The sequence below is a fragment of the Podarcis melisellensis genome (genome assembly GCF_964234715.1).
Source record: "Podarcis melisellensis genome assembly, chromosome: 1".
NCBI classification, from domain to species: domain Eukaryota; kingdom Metazoa; phylum Chordata; class Lepidosauria; order Squamata; family Lacertidae; genus Podarcis; species Podarcis melisellensis.
Window position 1 is genome coordinate 110,234,917 of NC_138528.1, and position 23,656 is coordinate 110,258,572.

General features: G+C 42.5%; 1 long non-coding RNA gene across 1 annotated transcript; it reads left to right on the forward strand.

The window, feature by feature from the left end:
• Window positions 1–252: 252 nt before the first annotated feature.
• LOC309363804 lies at window positions 253–22,547 on the forward strand. Its single transcript, XR_014165594.1, has 3 exons — window positions 253–431; window positions 2,728–3,000; window positions 22,167–22,547. It is a non-coding gene; the product is annotated as an uncharacterized lncRNA (long non-coding RNA).
• Window positions 22,548–23,656: the final 1,109 nt, after the last annotated feature.

Genomic DNA, 23,656 nt, shown 5'->3' on the forward strand with positions numbered 1-23,656 from the left:
GTTGTGTCCGACTCTTCGTAACCCCATGGACCAGAGCATGCCAGGCACTCCTGTCTTCCACTGCCTCCCGCAGTTTGGTCAAACTCATGCTGGTAGCTTTGAGAAAACTGTCCAACCATCTCATCCTCTGTTGTCCCCTTCTCCTTGTGCCCTCCATCTTTCCCAACATCAGGGTCTTTTCCAGGGATTCTTCCTGTATATAAAGACTGTATATAAAAAGGCGGAGCCTACCTGTATATATAAAGGCTTAGCCTGAGGTTTGAGTTAGTTGTTGGTGGGTAGTTGGCTGGTTTTAGTGGGTTGGTTGGTTGGGAAAGGCAGTTGGAAAAGCAGATGGCAGGCAGTTGGAAATGGAGAGACAGTTAGTGCAGTGGGTTCTTGTGTGAGGGGAGGTTGAAGAGATAGAGACAGGATAAAACAAGACTAAGAAGGTAAAGAGTAACAACGTTTGGAATGCAGTTAAAGTTTGTTTGTGTCTGAAATAAACTACACTCTTCTTTGTTAATTTGAGAACCTGACTGAGACTAAGTGATCTACTGGGGAGGAGCTGGTTGGTGGCAGCGGATTAGTGGTGTACGGTTCAATAGTCCGTGAGATGACCGGGAGCTCCATACGAACGCCACAGCCACTGTATTAGAGTATTAAAGCCTAGTGCCTCCTTCCCAAAGCCCAGGAAGCTTCTGCACGACTTAGGGAGGGAGGCATGACGATTTGACAGGGTCCAAGAGCCCTCCTGCCACATTCCCAAAGCCTACCCTCAGTTACCTGTGGCATGTGCATGTTTCTGTTATACATAGTGTCATTATCCTCAACCCAGGGACTTCGCAGTGTGTGGCAGAGAATTCTTATTGGGACAAAGCTCAGGCTGCTTCCTCGGGGTGGAGGCAGGGATGAGACGATCAGTATCATGTCCTGAGTATTCATGCAGATATAATTTATTAATACACTAATATGACTAATTGACCAATATTTCTTTTCTCAGCTGACATATTTTGGGAGCTTAGCGGAGGATTTAAAATCCTAATTGCACCGGCTATTCATAGGCTCCGATTACATTGGTACTTGCAGATGCTTCCGGGTTGTCCTTGTATGGGGAGGAAAAGGCTCCACGTACACAAGTAACTGATAGGTAGAAGAGAGAACAGAGTTCCATATGCAGGAGTTTGGCCATATTTGGAAATGAAAGTCAGAGATGTAGCCATCGCCGAGTACAAAAATATGGCTATGATTCAAAACTGCCTCTTCAGAGATGTGAGCTTGGCCAGGCTTCAAAAGGAACTTCACTGGATTATTTAAAAGAAAGAACACTGAGTGGTGGGAAGAACATATTTCTTGCAACCTCTGGCTATGTGGAACCATCTCATTTCATAGAATTCATAGAATTGTAGAGTTTGAAGGGACCCCAAGAGTTATCTAGTCATAACGGGGTGAAGAACATCAGACCTAGAGGACCCATATGACCTTCCAGGCATCTGTCTCTGGTCCTCAGTACTCTCACCCTTTCATTTCTTCACATCCCTAGTGATTTTGCTATTTAAAACTAGGCTAAGTTAAAATGTGCATTCATTGCTCCACCCATTTTTCTCTCTGACTTCACCCACCAGAAGGGAATATGATCCTCAGGCTGAAAAACAGGTTTTCTACTCCTACGTTATCGTCTCACTTGAGAAATTACTAAATAATATTGTAAAGCACTTTGGATTTTTTTAATGATATAGCAGTATGTAAATATGTTTATGAATGAATGAATGAAGTGGCATTGAGAGATTATGTTCTGGCTCAGATTTCACCCTGTCACCATGTGAATGATTTGGGGGAGTGTGTAAGAGCACTGATGGAATCAAAATCTGAATAATCTTAGAAGGCGTCACCAATGTTCTGACATCTCCACTCAGGGTGTTTCATTGTCACATTCAACTGCCTTGATCTGTGGGATCCCAGAGGTTTAAACAGGTGATCCCATGTGTTGCAATAACACACAACCCAGCCAAGAAAAGGTGGCTGGTGAGAAGCAATGGTTTTGCATTTCAACAAGTCCTGCCAAAGCCATTCTGGGAAGCGTGGATGGTAAGAAATGGCAGAGAGGAACCTGCACTGAAGGACCTTTGCTCTAAAATACAAATAAAATGAGCAATAAACACTTGGCCCCTTTGAAGGGTTAAGGTGAGCAACAGATACTACCTCCCTACCAGCACCACAATGCCAATTGATTTGGTCCTTTCTGGGATTCTACCGACACGTTTGATGCAATGCAATATCCCCCTGCCAAAGATTATTTGCAACCACAAGGAGCAGTGATTAAGTGCTTCCTTTTTGGCAGTGAGGGGACATTTAGTCCTCCAGATTTCCCAACTTAATCCCTCCCATTTTTAATTATTAATTCCACCTCTTCCTTTTGCTGTTGAGAAGGCAAGCCTGACATTTTGGAGGTAAAGTGGATGTGCAATTTACTGCTTGCTGCAGCCCTTGCAGTCCTGTTGCTCTGATTTTTCTTCATCTTGACTTTTTTTTTTTAACATGGAGAGCTTTAGGTTTGGTAGCAATGATATATGGCCCTGATCCCCAACTTTGGCTTCTCACTCCATATCTCTGTGTAAGACGCACTTCCCATTTTCTGCCCTTTTTCCAAGCCCCCTTCTAAGAGAAGATGCAGCCATTAAGCTGTCATTTCTTATTGTTCTGCTGCAGCAGCGATTGTGTTTTACAGCACTTCTCCATTGTTTTCAGCTATGTGTCTTGATAACAGGTGCTCCTCCCTACTTCATGAGCTCCTTGTTATGAACCAGAATTGCAGCACATTCATATTGATAAAATCTCTGGGGAAAGCCAAAGGAAATGGCATGTTTATCTTCAGTGGGGCGCATTCACTGTCTTCTAATGAGGAAAAGCAAGCTTCTATGAAACACTTTTCTATGCAGAAGAGAGTCCCATCTGCTCCTGTTAGGTTTATATACCCTGTAAATAACAGAGGGTCCCAGCAGCCATCTTGATTCAGTCAAGGTAAAAAAATTTCAGCCCTGCCCCAGGGGTTTGTGGGGAACATTTCCTTAATTTTTCTGGAAGTAGCTTTCATCACACACTTCATACTTTTCATTTCCCTCTGACCTTATTTTTTATTACGATCGCCCACACCCAGACGTATACAGTGGTACCTCTGGATGCGAACGGGATCCGTTCCGGAGCCCCGTTTGCATCATGAGCAGAATGCAAACCGTGTCTGTCCATGCACGGGTCGCGATTTGCTGCGTCTGCGCATGCGTGTGATGTCATTCTGAGCATCTGAGCATTCGCAAGTGGCGAAACCCAAAAGTAACTGGTTTTGTTACCGTACTTCTGGGTCGCCGCGGGACACAACCTGAAAATGTTCAACCTGAAGCGACTTTAACCCAAGGTATGACTATTTGTACCGGCACCTCCAGGACAACATGCATAAATGTGCTAGCCTTGAGTCTCTTCGCCATTCTTATTTGTTTTTACATTGAGTGTTTTCCCTGTGCTGGAATGTATAATTGAACTCCAAAAGTGCTTCTTGCTCACCTGGCTGGACTTTGCAGAGGGGCAGAGTTTCTGCATGAAAAAACTAGCCTACTGTACAAAGATAACATTTACATTCCTTGTCCCACCTGCTTTTACCTCTGTCCATGCCCACCACTAGCATGTGGTCTTGTGGACTTGTAGTCTAATGTGCATAGTTCATCAGCCCTCTTCTGACATGATCTGGATTCTTGAGGAGTCAGCAGGACTGATTGCTGCACATTCAACATTGTAGTCCTACTCACAGTGATCCCTTCCTCAGGAGCAAGGGAAATTGACCACAACTTGATTGATTCCCAATGTAGGTAGGATTTAGCTTAGGCCAGGGGTCAGCAAACTTTTTTAGGAGGGGTCCGGTTCACTGTCCCTCAGACCTTGTGGCGGGCCAGACTGCACGTGCGCGGCGGAGAGGGGCTTCTCTCTCTTTCCCCCAGCGCCTCCCCTCCCCCTACTTTCCTACTTCCTCTGCCGCTCTGCCTGCGGTTGGGAGCCAGTGGGGGTGGCAGCACTTCTCCTTTCTAGGCCAGCTTTCCTGTGTGCCAGGTGCGAGGCCAGCAGGCGCGCCAAGCTCCAGCCAAAGCCCCGCGATGTGCCCGTCACGAGGCTCACAGCCATGGACTAAGAGGCCGGCGGGCGGGTGGTGAGTCTGGGCCATGCCTCAGCACACGGGTGGCGAGGCTTTGGATTGGCTGGCACCAATCAAAGCCCAGCTCCCTTCCTCCACAGGGCGGGGAGAAGCCAGGAGGAGGGAGGATACACCAATGTGGTGTGTGTGAGGGAGGAAGGGGGGGAAATGTCAAAAAATGGCACCCCCCAAAAAAATGGCAAAAAAAGGTGCAACACGAATGATCATGCTGAAACAAGCGGCAATTCCAGGACTGTCTGCGGGCCGGATCCAGAGAGCAATTGGGCCTGATCCAGCCCACGCCCCTTAGTTTACCGACCCATGGCTTAGGCATTGGGTGTGTATCCCTTCCAACCTCCTGGTGGAGGACTGAGGCATGGCAGAGTCAATCATGGAAGTTATGGGTCCATCGCTAGACACAGGCCTACATGGATGGCCCTCCATTGAAGGGAGCTTTATGGCCTTTTAAACCCAAGGGGTAGATCGGAGTAAAGCCTGCTCCACACCAAGCCCCAACCCATGGATAAGCTGGAATTCAAAATTGGGAATAGTGGGACTCCTGCCCTTCTCCATGGCCGGCACGGGGATTTCCCAACTGTCGGCAACTCAGCCCAGCATTGTTCCTGGGTGTCAGGCCAGTCGTGACAGGCCGCAACTGCCACCCACCCCAGGACTGGGTAAGCAGCCATTATATTTGCATCTGAGATTCCATGCACACAACAGCACACATGATCATGTTTTATACCTTAGGACATGGGTAACATTTCTATTCCCTTTGCATTTTGCATTATCATTTGCTGCATGATTTGAAAGTCCATGCCAACGGCATCACCTGTGGCTGTTGCTGATCCAGACCCAGCTGGGCTTGATCTGGGTCACAGCTGCTTCAAGGAGGGCATTTGCAGGGGGGAAAAGAAACAGCTTTAAAGAAATGCTGTGTTATACTTAGCAATATTCTTAGATTTCATTTATCCACCGGCACATGAACAACCATCTGATGCCATGCTGTGCCCCTTCCAATGACATTTGACTCTTGGCTGATCATTATGTCAAACAAACCTTAATAGAATGAATAATTTAGAGGAGTGTAATTTGCCCTTGGTACTATAACTTACTGTCAATTTGTGATAATGATTCAAAAAAGAAAAGGGGGGGGGACACCAGTGTTCAAAATGGAACAAAATGATAGGAAGGGATGTTTGGCTCTAAGATGTCACACTGGTCCCCTTTTCTGAAGACAGAACATAAAATTTAAGAGTCCTTTGATTTGTTAAATGGTGTCAGACAAAAGAAAAGCTTTCACTGCCTGGCATTTCCAGACCTTTTCAATCTGCTGCAGAGGAGCAGCATAAAATTGCACTGAGAGATCATTGCGGCAATTATGTCCTTGTGGACATAGATATGCAGAGGACTTGCCACGTTTTGATACATGCTGCTCTAAGCTACATTTACATTTCGTATTACGAATAGGTAGGTATACGTATATCTATATATCATGACCTTTGGGAAGCAACCAAACTTCCCCTCATACTTTCTCAGAAGCAACACAGAAATTAGAGTCCTTGTTGAACAACCAGTTTAAAATGGTGGGTAGCTAGTTCACTGAGGAGGTGTGTGGGGAGGATATACATTTTAGATGCCTTAAAAGGATTTATCTTTACAAAAAAACATGTTTGGAAAGATGCTAGGGCCCCAGTGCCCCCAAAGAGTCCGCCATTGTTCTGTGTTCTGTGTCCTCTTTAGGAATGGAAAGGTTTGTGAGAAACTAGCATTAACATTCCACACAGTGCATCTAAAAATTCGTTAACATTCTGTCACGGCTTAAAATTAGCTGCTGTTTCTTTAATACAAAAGGAACTGAGTCAGCATGAGTCAGCGGTCTACAATGAATGGGCAAAGTCTGCATGACTCAAGCAACCTTTTACCTACATGTGTCTGTATATATAGAAGAAGAGTTTGGATTTGATATCCCGCTTTATCACTACCCTAAGGAGTCTCAAAGCGGCTAACGTTCCCCTTTCCCTTCCTCCCCCACAACAAACACTCTGTGTGGTGAGTGAGGCTGAGAGACTTCAGAGAAGTGTGACTAGCCCAAGGTCACCCAGCAGCTGCATGTGGAGGAGCAGAGAAGCGAACCCGGTTCACCAGATTACGAGTCCACCGCTCTTAACCACTACACCACACAGAGTGGTCATTGATTGTATGTTGGATTGGTTGGAAGCTGGTTGTGTTTGATATGTATAAAGCTGTCGGTCGTGATTGGAGAAGACTTTTTAGAATAAAAGCAGCATTCTGCAAAGTATTCTTTCTCAAGGATTCTTTGTGCCGACTAGGGTCTGAAGACCAGGCAAAGGTGGTCAAACACTGACACATTCTCCCTTTTCAAACACTGACACATTCTCCCTATCTCTTCCCACCCCCAGTTTTCTAGTTTCTTTCCCCAGCAGTTAGCATTCTGTGTTCACAGAGCATCCTCAGTCCTAATTCAGCCATTTTGGGGGATTTCTCCATCCATTTGTTGTTTTACCCCCAAATATTTTTTGTACTTCCGAAAAACTCCCGATAACCTCTCCTCTGGTCTATGAATGTGTGACATTTTAGCTACAGAAGAACAGGCATTCAGCAATTGAGGCACTTGGATAGACAGGATCTTTGCTGTACCCCTGGTTATTTTGCTGTCCTGTTTATTTACTTGGGCATACAGTGGTACCTTGGGTTACAGACGCTTCAGGTTACAGACACTTCAGGTTACAGACTCTGCTAACCCTGAAATAGTACTTTGGGTTAAGAATTTTGCATCAGGATGAGAACAGAAATTGGGCGGTGGCAGCGGGAGGCCCCATTAGATAAAGTGGTACCTCAGGTTAAGAACAGTTTCAGGTTAAGAACGGACCTCCAGAGCGAATTAAGTTCTTAACCCGAGGTACCACTGTACTTCCAGTGAGGCAGTTCTGCAAATGGAAGCAACTATGAGAAGGAAAGTAACTGCAGCATAGGCCTACCCTGGGTTTTTACACATTTCAAATGTCCTGGGCTGTTCCCGAAGATCCTTTTAGCTCTGATAGCATGTACTTAAACCTGTGGCTTTCTGCATGAAAGGCACACACTCTCCCACTGAGCTCTGCATATAACTCAACATTTCACAGACAAAACTAGAAACACCTATGGGTGGGTGAAACTGACGCGCGATCGCTGGAGGAGGAAAATACTTAAACCCCGTAGCAGAGTTCCTAAAAAATAGACCAGAGGCAATTGTGCTTCATCCTGCGGAGGTTTTGCTGGTACTGAAGCAAATGAGCATAAATGGTCACAGATCCAATACATTCAGGATTGGCACAGTCCATAAAAAATCCAGTTGCAGCACTTACAATAAAACTTATAAGAAGACTATAATATAGGTTCATCCTGTTAATTGAGCAGTCATTCTGATTTGTTTGGAAGGAGGTTGTACAACAACAAACATCCTGATTTACTTGCAGGGTGTTTATACATCTTCCCATTAACCATTTGCTACATTGCACACTTTTCAGGATGTTTCCCTCTCACTTTACTAACCACTAAAAGCATTTTTCTTTTCTTTCCGGAAGTGGATTTGTTGCATCTGGCTGCATATTTTAATTGTGCAAATTTCAGATTCTGGTCCTTGATAACAAATTCACATCCTAGGGATTTGTAAGTATCCTTAACCTGCAGTATAAGTTACGAGTTCATCCAATAAGTTAATTATATGTGCCTTGCCTGGTGGTTCTTGCTAGATGCCACAGTTAAAAAAATTCTCCTAAGATCCCAGCTGTCAATATGGCAGTTTTTTATTGATAATGTCTTTCTATGGAATATGTCAGTCCTAGCCTAGAGCAATTTTTGGTTTGAGCTTCAATGGCCTTTGTTGGCTAACAGAGTACATTATGGTAATGTAATTCATATATTGGTTTCCCGGAATCCTGTGCATTGTGTGGAAACTTGGCCATTCAATCTGTGGCTCATGCAGCACGACTCTCAAGATTTATGCAGTTTATTGATCTTCATCAAACAGACTGTATTTTCAGACCAACCTTCCTGCAAATTCCTGAAGATGAGATTAGCTTTGTGCACAAAGAATAATCCTATTAAATGTGATGAGGAGAGGAAATATGAGGTGCAATTGGGAGGACCCAGCTGTAGAGTTGAAAAGGGCCACGAGGATCATCTTGAACAACCTCCTACAATGCAGGATTTTTTTTGCCCAGCATGGGACTCAAACCCACAACCCTCAGATTAAGAGTCTCATGCTCTACATACTGAGCTATCCAAGGTGCTGATGCTACATATATCCATCCCCTAACAGTAATGCTTCTGTGCATGCATCCAACCAGCCATAAAATGAGACTCTCATAGTGTGATTCTGGACTCATTGCTTCCACAGATGGGAGTGCCCACTTCACTCAAACCTTCCTGCATTGTGTGAGAAGATCTGAATGCGACTTCTAAATGCATTCGCTGAACACATTCCACACAGCCAGGAAAATTTAATAATGCACAGTACCCAATCACAGGGAAGCTTCTATTCATGTTCAGCTGAACATGCACAGAAACTCCCTTCAGACCTTCCTATTCACTGTGGGTAGGGGGTTCCTCAGTCTAGAGGACAAGCTAGTTGCTGGTTCTGGATGGGGTTGCACCCCCTCTGAAGGAGCAGGTGTGTAGTTTGGGGGTTATTTCTGGATACATGTTTGTCACGAGAGTGATCTCTGCAGCTAGGAGTGCTTGCCAGACTCTGGCGCACCAGCTTTGGTCATATGTGGATCAGGATAGCCTGGCTAGTGTCATCCATTCATTGGTGATCTTGTCTGTATTATTTCAATGTGCTGTATGTGGAACTGCTGTATGTGGATATTGCAACTCTGCTAAAACATCTGCATTGGTTGCCTATGTGTTACTGAGCCAGGTTCAAGGCTGGTGTGTTGATATGCAAAGCCCTGAACTGTTCAGACTGAACAACTGATGTCTATGATTCCTTATGGACCACCTGAGTCCTTACATCTTTGTGGGAAGTGATCATCCTGTGTGATTGTTATTCAGATAATATTAGAGGCTAAATGTTCATTAATTAACATGACAAAAGAGCTGAATATTATTAGTGGAAATGGGAAAATGCTAACTTTTTACTCTAACAGGGTGCATCTATAAAATAATATGCACATATACTGGCTAAGAGCAGCATAGTTTAAGCTTTTATGGTTTTATGACTGAAGCTTCTTTGACACCTTTTAAAATGAATGTAAATATATTCAGACTATTTATATGTTCTGCCATTGTCTGCAAGAATGCAATTGTGGACTGTCAGTGCATTATAAAAAGTGATGGTGTTTCTATTGCAAATTGTGCTCTATCCAATAAAACACACACATTTAAATGAAGGTAGTTGTACGGTGGAGGGGGGATTGCAAATTTTTATGTCCCTGAGGGGCAATAATGCATGAGGTACAGTACCTGCAATTTGTCTTTCAAACCCAAATTGGAATTACACTATATTGTACTTCAACATTACATTAATAGTGATTTAGAATCCCACCAGTAATAGATCTTCTATAAAGGCTGGACCCTGGTGATACATAACTATCTTTGATATATAAAAGTTAGCTGAATTAATTTTAGATACAGAAAGTTTAGGAAGTTGCTTCCGGAATTCAAGTGTATGTAAGGAACTCTGTGAGAGAGAAAGTGGTGAAGACCACTCCAGAGCCGGCTTGAGCTGGACTTTCCCCTCACAGGGCTTTCTACTATGAACTGTCCTTTGGTAGTTATTCCAGAAGAAAGAGGAAGGCAGGTGAAGACCATCTCAGAGCCTACTCCAGCTGGTGTATCCCCATAAGCAATATCAACATGTAGGCAATATCCACAGCATACATTGGAGGCACTAGTATAAAAGAGCTCACACTTGCTCACACCTAAACCTTGTCGTTGGCTTGCACGTTCCTATGACCCTGGAGAGAGAAGCCATCGGGAGTCTCGTACTCCCAGCAGGGTCACCCAAGGCTGTAAGGTCAAAGGGCAGGAGCTAGACAAAGTATGATCCAAGAAGTCCTCAACGGTAGAACAGGCGGATGATAACAAGTGGTATGTTCCAATGGCTGTGAAGGCAGATGAAGACTGGAGCAGATAAGAATCTACCAGTCATTGTAATACTCATGCCATTGGAATAGAGCCTTACTGCGAAGACTGTGCATTGGTCAGCGTGCACTGATCTACACACACAAAACAAATTAACACAAAGGTATCTTCTAAAAACCCAACCCAAACCCCAAAAGTCCCATGGCAATCGGCAAATGGTAGCGGGGGCAGGACCATGAAATCTGGAAGCCCCTAGGCATGAATCGACACATGGGTGGTGGATACAGATTCCATCGCTCTGACTCAAGGAATGAGGCAGTTGAGGAGCTCGGTAGCAGTATCCATGACTGAGCAGCCCTATTTAGGATCCATTCTGCTCACCCCAAAAAGGGGAAGGGGCTAGAAAAGCTGCCCTAAACATAGTCTGCCTCCCTTTTCGCCTGACTGGATTACCGTGTCCAGTGGGGTCACCACCCAGTGGTCGTAAAAGACAATTGAACTTTGGAACATGGGATATATGGACAGAGCTACAGTTCCCTGTGTGGTTGAACTATCAATCTCTCTTCCCAGGGAACTCTGAGTTCTTAAGCTGACTGTTTACCTCCTTGAGTGCCTTAGGTAGAAATGTGAGATATAAATTGAAATAAATAAGTTAATGCTCATTAATTTACACAAGTAGCTGGGCTTATTTCTAAAATGAAGGGGTAGCTGTAAGTTACAAACATAGATGGCGGCACTGTTCAGCTCTATAAGGAAGACTTCAATTCACGCATGCCCATGATTGATTGAATGGAATATTTACAACAGTTCACCAGAGCCCAAAATTATACCAGAGGAATTATCAGTTAAAGATTCATTTCTAAAAAATAAAAAATAACTTCAGGAAGGAAATAGAGTGAAAAATTAGTTTCTTAAGAATGGCATGATCTATGCACCTATCGTCATCCACTTCTACCCATAAGATTTGCCTTTGATATTGGCTTCGTTATATACTGTATGCATAATAAACATCAGCAATCTTTTGCACAAAAATAATTTGATAAAATAAAAACAAATAATCTGAAACACTTTAATCTTCATTAGGTAGTCATGTTGGAAACAACCCCCCGCCCAATTTATGCACAGCTACCAACAGAACTTTCTACAGTACCTTCTGAATATCATGTGTTATTTAATGAATTAAAGTCATGATACTTCCTTGACTGCTTCTTGTGAAAGGGCAAGATTGTTCCATTTTATCAGCACAGCGAAAATAAACACTGTCTTTCAAGTGTTCTCTTGTCTTGGGTGGTGGTGGTTTTTATCTTCTATGGCAAGATTTTGCAAATTCATGGAGGTCTGGTCTCTCAGTAGCTATTGGCTGCAACCGTTAATGCAACCTTCATGTGCAAAAGCAGCACACCTCTTGGTAAGCAACATGGTATGGCTCTCACCATCTTGCTCTGTTAGTGAGCATGGTCATCTATGTCAGGTATAGGGCAAGTGGGTTTGACATGGCCAGAACAACCTTATGGACCAAATGGTGAAGCCTCGTGGGCCTAAATAAGCCTATAGGCCAAAGGTTTCCTACTGCTGGTAGCAGTCCCACCTATATCTGGCCGCTCTAAATGCTACTATGGTTAATAGAAGGGAGCTGACTCAGGTTTGTCTCTTCTGCTTAAGACATTGTATTATGGGTTTCCACGTGTCCATATTTAGAAAACCTAATATGACAGCTTTTACTCATGTGACGGTCATCGCTCAGCCAGTGCTATGTTGCAAGGATGGCAGCCATAAGTAGCCCTTCATAACATGGATGCAGGAAGGAAACAGAGGTGACAGCTGCTGTTAACAAAAGTCCAATAGCATGATTAAGAGCTTCCTTCTTTAAACACCAATATGTTTTTGTTTCCAAGTTATAGCTCTGGGCTAACATGAGCCTGTAGAAGCTTTCTGAATGGATGTTTTAGGTCAGGGGTTAGGCTGAACAAAACCCTCTAGGTCTCTTTATTTGGCCCTTAAGGCTCAACCCAGACGACATTCCCTTCCAAGCCACACCCCTCACTGGCTCTTCTTCATACCTCCTTGAGTGCTTTTGGCTGGATGAAATGTGTCCTTGAACTCTGATCATGTCTCTTCCTTATCTGGATGAAGGATAGGGAGGTGCATGAGCACCTAAAGGCCAAGCCATCTGCATAATGGTAGTCATATTAATTACCCAGCCCAATATTGCATCTGGCCCCACACACCTCTGTCGTGTACCTCCCCAAATAAGATCCCCAGGAATGTGGCCCTCAGCTTGAAAAAGTATCCCAACCCCCGTTATAGCTGTTTGACAATATAATGCATAATGGTGCTAAATTTGGAAAGCCCTCTAACACTGATCAGGTCAGAATAAGGATAAGGAATCTGCAACTACAGTCCAGTCCTCTATTTCCACAAATGCTTCTGCCTTATTTGAAAAGCCTGAAGAACTCAGCACGTGGGAAGAAATCTGTGCCGTTGTTTCCAAATCGTCTCTGGATTAAATAGCGGCAGCTACTGCCTGCCTATTCATCGTTTTATTTTAGCAAATCAATCCTGATAGCATACCAGGTCACATCACCAATAAATATTCATCAACTCTGGGGTTTGCTTTGGAGCCTCAGTGGTTTCCACACATCAAAAAACACCCCTTTCCCTCTAAATTAGATCTAAAAATAATTTGTATACACTATAAATATTTTTAAGATTCAAACAGGATATATGAGTTAATCAATGCTAGTTCAGTTGTCAGCTGTGATATATACAGAGCACATTTAATGCTGAATGGCTACACGATGATGTGACATTACAAGACGAAGTACCAGGCCATACCTGGGGTGTATTATCATTAATCTCAGATTGCCACTCCAGAGGAATACTTAACTACAAACTTTTCTTTCCCATGAAATGAATGCATGCTCCTTCCTTTAGCCTACATCTCTTGTTTCCCTGTTGTGACAGTTACTATCCTAGAAGCATACATCAGGAATTGTCAGTTGGGCACCCATAGGCATGCCAAATGCTTGGGCACAGAGTATTAATGCATGAATTTGTGCCTGGAGAGAATGGGGCAAAAGCTAAGTGTTGATAAGTCCAAACTCATGCAGGTTGTCTATCCATGCAGAGAAGACTCCTCCTTTGAAACTTCCTCCATAACACATGGACTGCTGGGGGTGGGGGAGGCACTAATCTGAGCACAGTGAAGAAACTTGTGTAGTGAACAAGCCCACTCTGTCCCCTGCATGGGATTGTAGTCACATGAGGTGAGAACACCTACAAGGGACTTGTAATAATCTTGTGAGGGGAATGCTTGGAAAGAGATCTAGGTTGGCAGCAGTGTTAGGAGCCTTGTTCATCCTGCACACTTAGACAATGCTTTGTCACACATCCTAACATAGAATCATAGAGTTGGAACGAAACCCAAGAGCCATCTAGTCCAACCCCCTCCAATACAGGAATCTCAACTGAAGCATCCATGACAGATGGTCATCCAACCTCTGCTTAAAAACCTCCAAGAGAGAAGAGCCCACAACCTCCTGAGGGAGCTCATTCCACTATTGAACAGCTCTTACTGTCGGAATCTCCTTTCTTGTAACTTGAAGCCATAGGTTGGAGTCTTATCCTAAAGAGCAGGAGAAAACAAGCTTGTCCCCTCTTCCATGTGACAGCTCTTAAGATATTTGAAGATGGCTGTCATATGTCCTCTTGGTCTCCTCTTTTCCAGGCTAAGCATTCACAGCTCCTTCAACCGTTCCTCATAAGGCTTGGTTTCCAGACCCCTGATCATCTTGGTTGCCCTCCTCTAGTCACTGCCACTGCACTCCCCCGCATTGGAAATGCTCATCCCCCAAACAAGAACTAAAATGTGCATAGCATAGGAAAACATCCTAATGACAAAGGTGTAGCTGGTAACTTCTAGGTGTTCCTGACTACAGCTCCCATCAGACATGGTTGATGCTGGCTGGTGGTTATGAGAGTTGTAATCCAACACATATGCAGGGAGGATATGTTGGCATGGCATGATGCTTTCTCTTGTAGCATTTCTCTGAGTAACCCCCATCCCCACCTGCCACCTTGGGATAAGTAAAATAATACAATGAGTTTGCCCAGTGCCTTAAAAGATTAATCTGCAAAGCTGGTCTCAGTACTGAACAAATGTCAAGCATAAGGGCATTATGTGAAGCAGTGGTTTCAGAAGATCAAAATACTTGGGTGGGATGAGCAAACAGTAAATGTAGTAGCAAAGGTTGCAGAAAGCAATCAGGGATGCATGGTTTGCCTGGTGATTTGATTCTCCCAGCAGAGATTCGTAAAAATTCTTGCTGGCTTTACAACTGAAGTCATGCAAATATTAAAGGATTGAGGCAACACCTTGTTTTTAAATGTACTGTAATGACATGTTCTTTAACAAAATCAGCTTCTTTGGAGTGAGCTGTTTGTTGGTCATACAGAAATGGTATAGAATCTCTCTTTTTCTATATATATCGTTTGATATAAAAGCAGGTTATATTGAGGCATATCATTGGGATTCATGCACAATCCTTTGTTGTACTTCTGAAATTAACAAATGTGCTTGTGTGTTCATATAATACATCATGCCAGACTTTCCGGTGCCAATGTTCTGTAACTGGGCAGCTGTATTTTATCCCTGCCTCGTTCACCTAAAGCAGGGATGGGAAACCTGTGCCCCCTCCCGGGTTATTAGACCACAACTCTCATCATCCCCGAACACTGGCTGATGGGAGTTGGAGTCCTTCAATGTCTGGTGGGTTTCCCATCTCTGAAATATTTCATTGTATATGAATGGAAGGTTGCTGTTGGGGATCATTGTTCCTCACATTTGTTCCCAATGAAAAGAGCTGGCGCATGGTTAACTCAACACATTTTGCTGACTGGGGTGTAGCAGCAAATGGTGTCCTCCCTAGTCAAGCTACGTAGTATAAAAGCAGACAGAAAATATGACAAGCACTTCTTCAATAACTTTCTTGCAGTAAAAATAACATCAGTCACAGTTTTTTTAAAATGAAAACATTGCCTTTTCCTGACACCCAAAATCAGCTGCTTGAAGCAACTGCCTCACTTTACTTAATGGGTGGGGTGGCCTGAGTCCATCAGTATTCTAGACTAGCTTGTCAGCACAGTGAACTGTTCAGCTAGTGCCTTTGAGGGTCTCCCTTAGAAACCAAGTGAGATATAGTAGAAGAAGCTCAGAGAAAATCCTCAGAGACAAAGAATCCTATTGGTGGTGGTGACGACTTCTGCTCCTTGCTTGATGCCAAAGGGTGTCATTATCCTTTCACATTATTCTAAGGGCGATGCTGGAAGTTAATTTGGAAGAGGTAAAAAAGGTGTTCCCTAAAAACGTTCACCTGAGTGATCTCTTCTTAGATCTATAGTATATTTAGTCCTGATTAAAGTACATGAGGTGCTCTTTATTCTAAGCATTTCACCCATGTCTTAATGTAAAAAGGAACTTTGTCCCCAGAGTCGCTTAGTGCTATCCATATGTTAACAGATGTTTCTAAGAACCATCATTAATTTCACTTCTGTTCCCTAATTCTTAAGAAGTCCATTTAACAAGCTGAATTCCTACTGTATGTTTCAGATAGATAGATAGATGATAGATAGATTATATATCTTCATTGCTTCTCTCTCTCTCTCTCTCTCTCTCTCTCTCTCTCTCTCTCTCTCTCTCTCTCTCTCTCTCTCTCTCCCTCCACCCTTCCCTCATGTTTCCCAAGCACCTTCAAGGATGACATGCATTTTAATTTAGTTAGGAGGCTCCTACAGGGAAGCAAACGGAATGTCAGCAAAACGTTTTTCTCTAGACGTGTTAAGCAGCTAGTCCAAAGAGATGAAGATCATTCCCAATGGAAAAGCTAGCCTGGAGGGGCTGGTCTTTTAGCTGCCCAATACAATTCCATCGGTGGCGAATGCAGCAAACAACATGACTGCTCACTTGTCCATCATTTATGGCGATGGACCCATGACTCATCCCCAGCGAAAGAGTCATGATCTAAACTATCTGATTTTAGCAGCTGATTGATCTATTCCGAAACAGGGAAGTGAAAGAAAAAGCCATCAGCTCCATCAATAAAACATTGTCCACTGGAAATATTTTCGCCAGCCTAAGCAGTGTTATGCAAAACTGTGCCTTTTGTGAAATACATAAAAGCAACCACCTGTCATTTGGTATTAGTTAGTTAGCGTTTGTCAGACACTTAAACAAAACACATTGTTCCAATACGACTGGAATATTTAGATGGGTTCTGGCAACGTTTGAAGTGATGGCATCTTTGATAGAAATTCTCTTTATTACTCAGAGTCCTACTTCCAACCCACCCACATTTTCTTCCCCTTTGGGCAACCTTCTTGTGCGAAGAGGTTGATTTATCTTTGTTTTCATTTTCAGCCTGTCATCTAGGAGTCTGTTGAGCAGTTCTTGATATTTGCTCGTTTGCTCCCCCCCCCATTTATATCCTGCCTTTCTTCCACCATAAAACCCAGGGCAGTGTCCAATGTAGGCCCCATGTGATTACCCACCCAAGCGCTGACTGGATTCAGATATGCTTCAGTTGGTTTCTGTATATGGAACAGGAAGAGTAACTATCCTTTTACACCCCCCTTTTCTTTTTCTAAAAATACACATAATAAACAATTTCCATATACCCCACCCCTCAAGAAACATTTCATGCCTATACAGTATAAATAATACAGGAAAACATACAGTGAATAGTTTAGATCTGATTACTTCAGTTAGGGGTATTCTACTCTATGTCTTAACAGATTGGTGGCAAGGAGGCAACACTATCCTTTACAGTGTACTAAATAAACATATACCATATAAACATGTACCAAAAATTATCTTCTTTTTTGTTCCCAAGCACTCTAAGCTGCTTTGTTAGCTTCTCCATAAAGGCTATATTCCATATGATATGTATTGTCCATGTTTGAGGCAGGCATGACTGGTGAATACATGGTTGTTTATAAAGGCCTTTGGCCTATTATTTCCTCCTTTTAATTAATTTTAAATTTAATTAATTAAAATTTAAATAATTTAATTTAATTTTAATTCTAATGACTGCTCTGTAATCATTACCATGGTCGTGGGTTTTTTAAGCTAATGTTTTGTGATTTGGGTTGAATTAAGGATTGTTTTATATTTTATTAAAATTGTTCTCTTGTGATGGTTAGCCACTTTGAATTTACACACACACACACACACACACACACAAAATGTGTTACAGCTGAATAGTAAGAGCCAACTTCTCATTCTCTAGAAGTTCATTCTGAATTTCTCTCTCAAAATCATCTCCATTGGGTGATTCATGTTTTCATTAGCATCTTTTTATGGATAAATATCAGGAACTCAAATGAAACCACATCCGATTTCACCATAGGAATATAAAATGAATTGTCACCTTTCATTCCTGGAACAAATGAAGATGGCAATGGATGAGCAACAGTCTCTGCAATATTCATTCTCCCCACTATGCCTATAAATAAAACACCATCTTATTTGTAGGATTTCAGCATAGGTTTCCCCATCTGTAATGGAGGTGAGTATGCATGTGTGTAAAACTAGTGATTCGCAGGTGTCCATAATACTGTTGCATCTCACCCCAACCTCTGAGAGGTGTGACATTCCAGGGGTTTGTGGCTTCCTTTGGGAAATAAGGCACAGTGCTGAGAAATGAGACTGTTGCATCTTTATTATATATATATATGTGCTATATATACAACCTGAGCCTATGATAGAGGGGTTCACAGCATTAACACCCCAAAGGGTCTTGTTTCTCCCACAGCTGTAGCTTTAGGTTCATGCAAAATCAAATATGGTGCTCTAACTTTCTCTCCAGCTTGCTGCTTTACTTCTCAGTCACATCACTGCTAACTCTGCTCTAAACTTGCAAGGCTTTCTCCTTCCAAGTATCTCAGAAGGAGGGGCCCCACCCATTTGCCATCTCACACTGAGTCCTCCTTTTTCTTTCTTTCCCTGAATGGCTCATCACCCAGGCGATTACCTCATCAGGAAGCTAACCTGGCTTATATTTTAGGACTTGCTTCATCCAGGGGTTCAGGAAGCTAGCCTGACTTGATTAGCTTTCAACACTTGCTGGATCTAGAGATTAGAGGAATCCAGCACCCACACACACCAAATTCACAACAATATGTTGAAGTCAGAAAGTGCAAAGAAACCTCCGGTTTCCTTTTGAAAGTGTGAAATGACTTATTCCAGTATTAGTGAAAAGGTTTTTTCTTTAAAGCATAAGGCAGCCTGCTAATTTTTACTCTTCAAACATATTTTAAGTATAGTTGGCCTGTATCCAAGAGCAGACACACATTGCCAGGGACTGCTGCGTGCGCTAAAACAGCAAATTAAAGTGCAAAAGTCAGTGTGAGCATAAGGATATCAGATTTAAAACCATGAAGAAGATATTAGTGTTCCTGACATTTCATTCCTAGATAAATAAGTGCAGTCTGGGTCACTTAATTTCCATGTCAGCTTGAATGATGTAACACAGGGGAAGAATCTGGTTTAAATCAAAGCAATACGACAAACATACTTCTTTTTGCCCCTAATTTCACAAATTGTAAGAAACCACGGGGAAACCATAAGGATACAAACCTGGCTAAGGTGCAAATGGTATTTTTAGTGACATTGGCTGCATTCAGGTGATCAGGTTTTGGCTTAATAGGCTGAGATACGAATGAACTTCATACATCTGCATGCAATCGTTTTCCTTCTCCTTTTGTGCAAGTAGGACAAACAAGGAAAGAGGCCACAATAAGCCATAGCTTCCCTTAACATATGAATTGGAGAACTATGCTTGTGCCTTCTGAATAAGCCAGCCTATCAAGTAGGGTTGCCATATATACAGGAAAATTCTGGTGATGTCCAGGGGGTGTGGACTAACATGGTCACCCTGTGGGAATTTTTAATTTAATATTTAATGTCCAGGTTTTGTATTTTCCCTGGCAGAAGTGGAAGCACTGTGGAGAGGTTGCCTCCAGCCCGCTTGCCACCCCGCTGCCCCCTGCTCCTGATCGCTGGAAAAAAGTTCAACAACTTTGGATGATGACTCGAAGAAAGCTCAACAACTCTGGACAATCACCCCCCAAAAGCTGAGCAACTGTGTCCACATTTTTACTTCTTGAAATATGACAACCCTATATCAAGCCAATGTCAAACCATGGCTTCATTTCCTGGATTGGGAAAACACTCAAAATGGCTGGGGGAAGACATTGTCTTTGGCAGCTTGTAGCAGTAAGGGAAATGCAATGATACTCTGCTACAGAAATATGGCTGGGATTGGGGTAGCTAGAATAAGAAATCCTTCACAATTTTTGATATAAACAGATGTGATCCACATCTCTTGACTGAATGAGTGGACTGATACACAGCTATTTATTGGCACCCATATTTCTCCAAATCTGGTGATGCATTTCTTAGCTAAAGAAAATGAAAGTACCAGAATGCATGAAAAGTGCATATTTTAGGATAAAATCATTTAAGATAAAACACGCCTCAAAATATACATCTAAATCAGAAGTTGTGTGTAGATTTGTGTATTTATTCTGCAGACTAATGCAGAAATAGGACAGATTTATGAATCAATACATGTGAAACTGACATGGACAGGGGAATAGGCTGAGCCATCCATCCCTAACTCTTCTTTATTCTTACCAAAAGCTTCATGGTATCCTTTCTTGACTTCAAGAGGTTTTCTGTGACACAGTTTTATGACCTGATAGCATAGCTCCATGACATGCAGAACTGTCCTAAGAGGTTTCATTGGACTTATGCCAACACTTTTTGCTCTCCTTAAAGTCCCTTGGATATTTCAGCCAAGGAAGAACCTGCAGATGTCTTGCTTTGGGCAAAATTTGCTTATGTCGCAGTTTGGCAGTTTGTACAATCCCAAGTGTCTTCTACGCTTTTGGATAGTCCAATTCTACAATGTTGCACACATATACAGTGGTACCTCGGGTTGCAGACGCTTCAGGTTACAGACTCTGCTAACCCAGAAATAGTACCTTGGGTTAAGAACTTTGCTTCAGGATGAGAACAGAAATCGTGTGCTGGTGGCGCGGCGGCAGCGGGAGGCCCCATTAGCTAAAGTGGTACCTCAGGTTAAGAACAGTTTCAGGTTAAGAACGGACCACCAAAATGAATTAACCCGAGGTACCACTGTATACAGACCATGCAAAAAGCCCTCTATTACCAAGGTACTTGGGAAATGGGTGGCGCTGTGGTGCAAACCACTGAGCCTAGGGCTTGCCTATTGGAAGGTTGGCGGTTCGAATCCCCGTGATGGAGTGAGCTCCCATTGCTCGGTCCCAGCTCCTACCAACCTAGCAGTTTGAAAGCATGCTAAAAAGTGCAAGTAGATAAATAAGTACCAATCCAGCAGGAAGGTAAACGGTGTTTCCGTGCGCTGCTCTGGTGTTGGTGTTCCGTTGTGCCAGAAGCCGCTTAATCATGCTGGCCACATGACCTGGAAAAACTGTCTGTGGAGTGGAAAAACTCTGGCTCCCTCAGCCTGTAAAGCGAGATGAGCACCACAACCCCAGAATTGTTTGCGACTGGACTTAACTGTCCTTTACCTTTACCTTTTCACCAAGGTACTTAAGCTGCTCCACTCCCTCCCGCGAAGGTAGTTTTGTGCAGCATGCGCCCCTATTTTCATGTTGACCAGATGAAGCATATTACAATCCTTCTGTTCCCCTGAACATTTCTACTTAACTAGCAAGGCTGGTTTTTACAAAAATTATCAATATGTAGGGATGGCAAGGTGAAATTGTAATGAGGTTGACAATGGTTCCTTTTGGAGTGCTCTCCGAATAACCATAAATGACATGACTGACATGTTCGATGATTTTTATCCTATGCTTCCTCTTTCGCCTTAAAAAGTGCATTTTTTATTTTTATTTTATTAAAAATTAGAAACTATCGCTTCTGACCACACACTCAACCTATAATATTATCTGACAGTAAATACATAGCCTCATCAAATCACTTATCTTCTCACGCTTCAGCAATAATATTGAGGGAATCTGAATAAATTACATCTCAAATGGTACAGCTGCTCTTGAACAGCAGAACTAATGAATTGCCATGACTGAGGGAGGACTGGGGGTGTGTGGAGAGATGACTTGCATTCATAATCTAGGACAGCTGACAGGCCGATGTTTGATCCATATCAGTCACCGTAACTAATTGCAACGTGAAAAACTATTGCCACTTTTAGGTTAATGGTTTGTCAGCACCTAGTATGCCACTGGTAACTAGGTTGATTTGCCACACCAATAAAGAAAAATGTTTCATCAACTGAACAAAGCAGGTCACAAAGCTTTATATTGTGTGTGTGAATTTTAGTTGGTAGATAACAGTAACTTTGATCTTTTTGCAAGAGTTAGTTTCCTGGAATGCAAGGAAAATAAATTATACTGTACTGCAGTTACAATGGAAAATTAAGCCTGGTGAATACTCCTATATTCAAATGGCTATAAATCAACCTAACAGCCTGGAAACAGCTTTTCGTGGATTTGTTTTCATAAAAATTATATACCACTTGATTGTAAAACCACTACAACAAAAAGCCACTCAAAGCTGTATGATAAGTGGCATATTGATCGTCTAGCTATGTGTCTGTCATGGTAGAATGGGACGAACAAGAACTTTTGATTATTTGGAGCTATTGTCTATATTTGGATGACCATGTGGAAGACGCTTGTTAAAATTTGTTGCTAATCAGCTTTCACTATGTGGCTGGAACCAGGCTTATATGTGGTGGTTCAGTCTTTCTCCCAATCCCCACTTTTTTTTTTAAAAAAAAGTCTGCTCAGTTAAGATCCTCTTTGGTCTTTTTTTGAGACCTTTTTTTTTTACACATGTTTTGTCTTCAAACAGGGGATGCAGGAGCGGAAAGGAGACTTCCATGGGCGTATGGTTCCTTGCAAGCCACATCAGTGAACAATTCTTAAACAGAACTCTCTCTGATTTCCAAATCAGATAAACACTGAATTGGCAGAGAGTGAAGCAGCAGAAAGCCCTTCATTTGAAGGAAGCTATTTCCATGTCACTCAGTTCCTCAGATGAGTACTTGAATAATTATGTGATTATTAATTTGCTAACCATAAACTCTAAATATTTCCATATTCTTTATTCTGAATAGCTAACAAACTGCAGCATAAGCCCCAGAGACTTCATAGTGTGCCTTGGCATTGATAGAGAGGGATCTGGAAACCTGGAAGAAGAATGCCCTTTAACTGTCAATGTCAATGGGACTTTAATTCCCCCCCCCATCAGTTTTATATGAAAAGATTTTTGCATGAGCTGTGTATCTGATTGCTATAATCTGAATATGGCAGGCATTAGTTATTCATAAAGCACCACCCATGAAAAATATTTCTTCTTCAGAAAAGCAAAAGATTTTAACTGAAAGGTGTTTCTCTTAAAAAACAAAAATAGTAATTCCCAGCTTAAAACAGAGTGAACATTCATGTTTTGTCCTTGTTTGTGCTGATATTAGCAAGTCCTACAGTCCTATGAACATTTTTTGGGAGTACAGTAAATCCCATTGAACCAATGTATAGGGCCGTCCCATCCATGTGGCAAGGTGAGACAACTGCCCCAGGTCGCAGGATCCAGAGACAGCAGGTCCTGATGTAGATCTTTATTCCTCCCTTATTCCTAATGTAGATCTTCACTTTCCCCTTCTTCCCTGGCAGAGAAGGGGCACCATTTATGTGCCAAAATGTATTGGGCTGGCTGTGGGACATATTAGCTGTAAATCTGCTCCACTGGGTTGAATGGAACCTAGTTACAACTGACATCCCTGTCATTTACAAATACAATGGTACCTCGGGTTACAGACGCTTCAGGTTTCAGACACTTCAGGTTACAGTCTCGGCTAATCCAGAAATAGTAGCTTGGTTAAGAACTTTGCTTCAGGATGTGAACAGAAATCGTGCCACGGCGGCACGGCAGCAGTGGGAGGCCCCATTAGCTAAAGTGGTACTTCAGGTTAAGAACAGTTTCAGGTTAAGAACAAACCTCCAGAACAAATTAAGTTCTTAACCTGAGGTACCACTGTAGAAAGCAAATCTGTCTGAAGTTAAACACTTATAAGGGCCAAAGTATCAAAGCATCAACTTTCCTCAATCCCCACCCGTTAAAGATTGCATTCTTAAGTATATATTTTGGGATCTAAAAACACAAACACCTGAATGCATATTTAAATCAAAAATACAAATCTGAATATGTAGTTTGAGAGAGAAAAATGTTCATTATTAAAATACACATTTAAAGGTTTCGTTAATGCAGATTAATGCAGAAAGGAATGGAATTAAGGGTAAAATTGTAACGTGCAAAATTGAGACAGATTCATTTCTGGATCT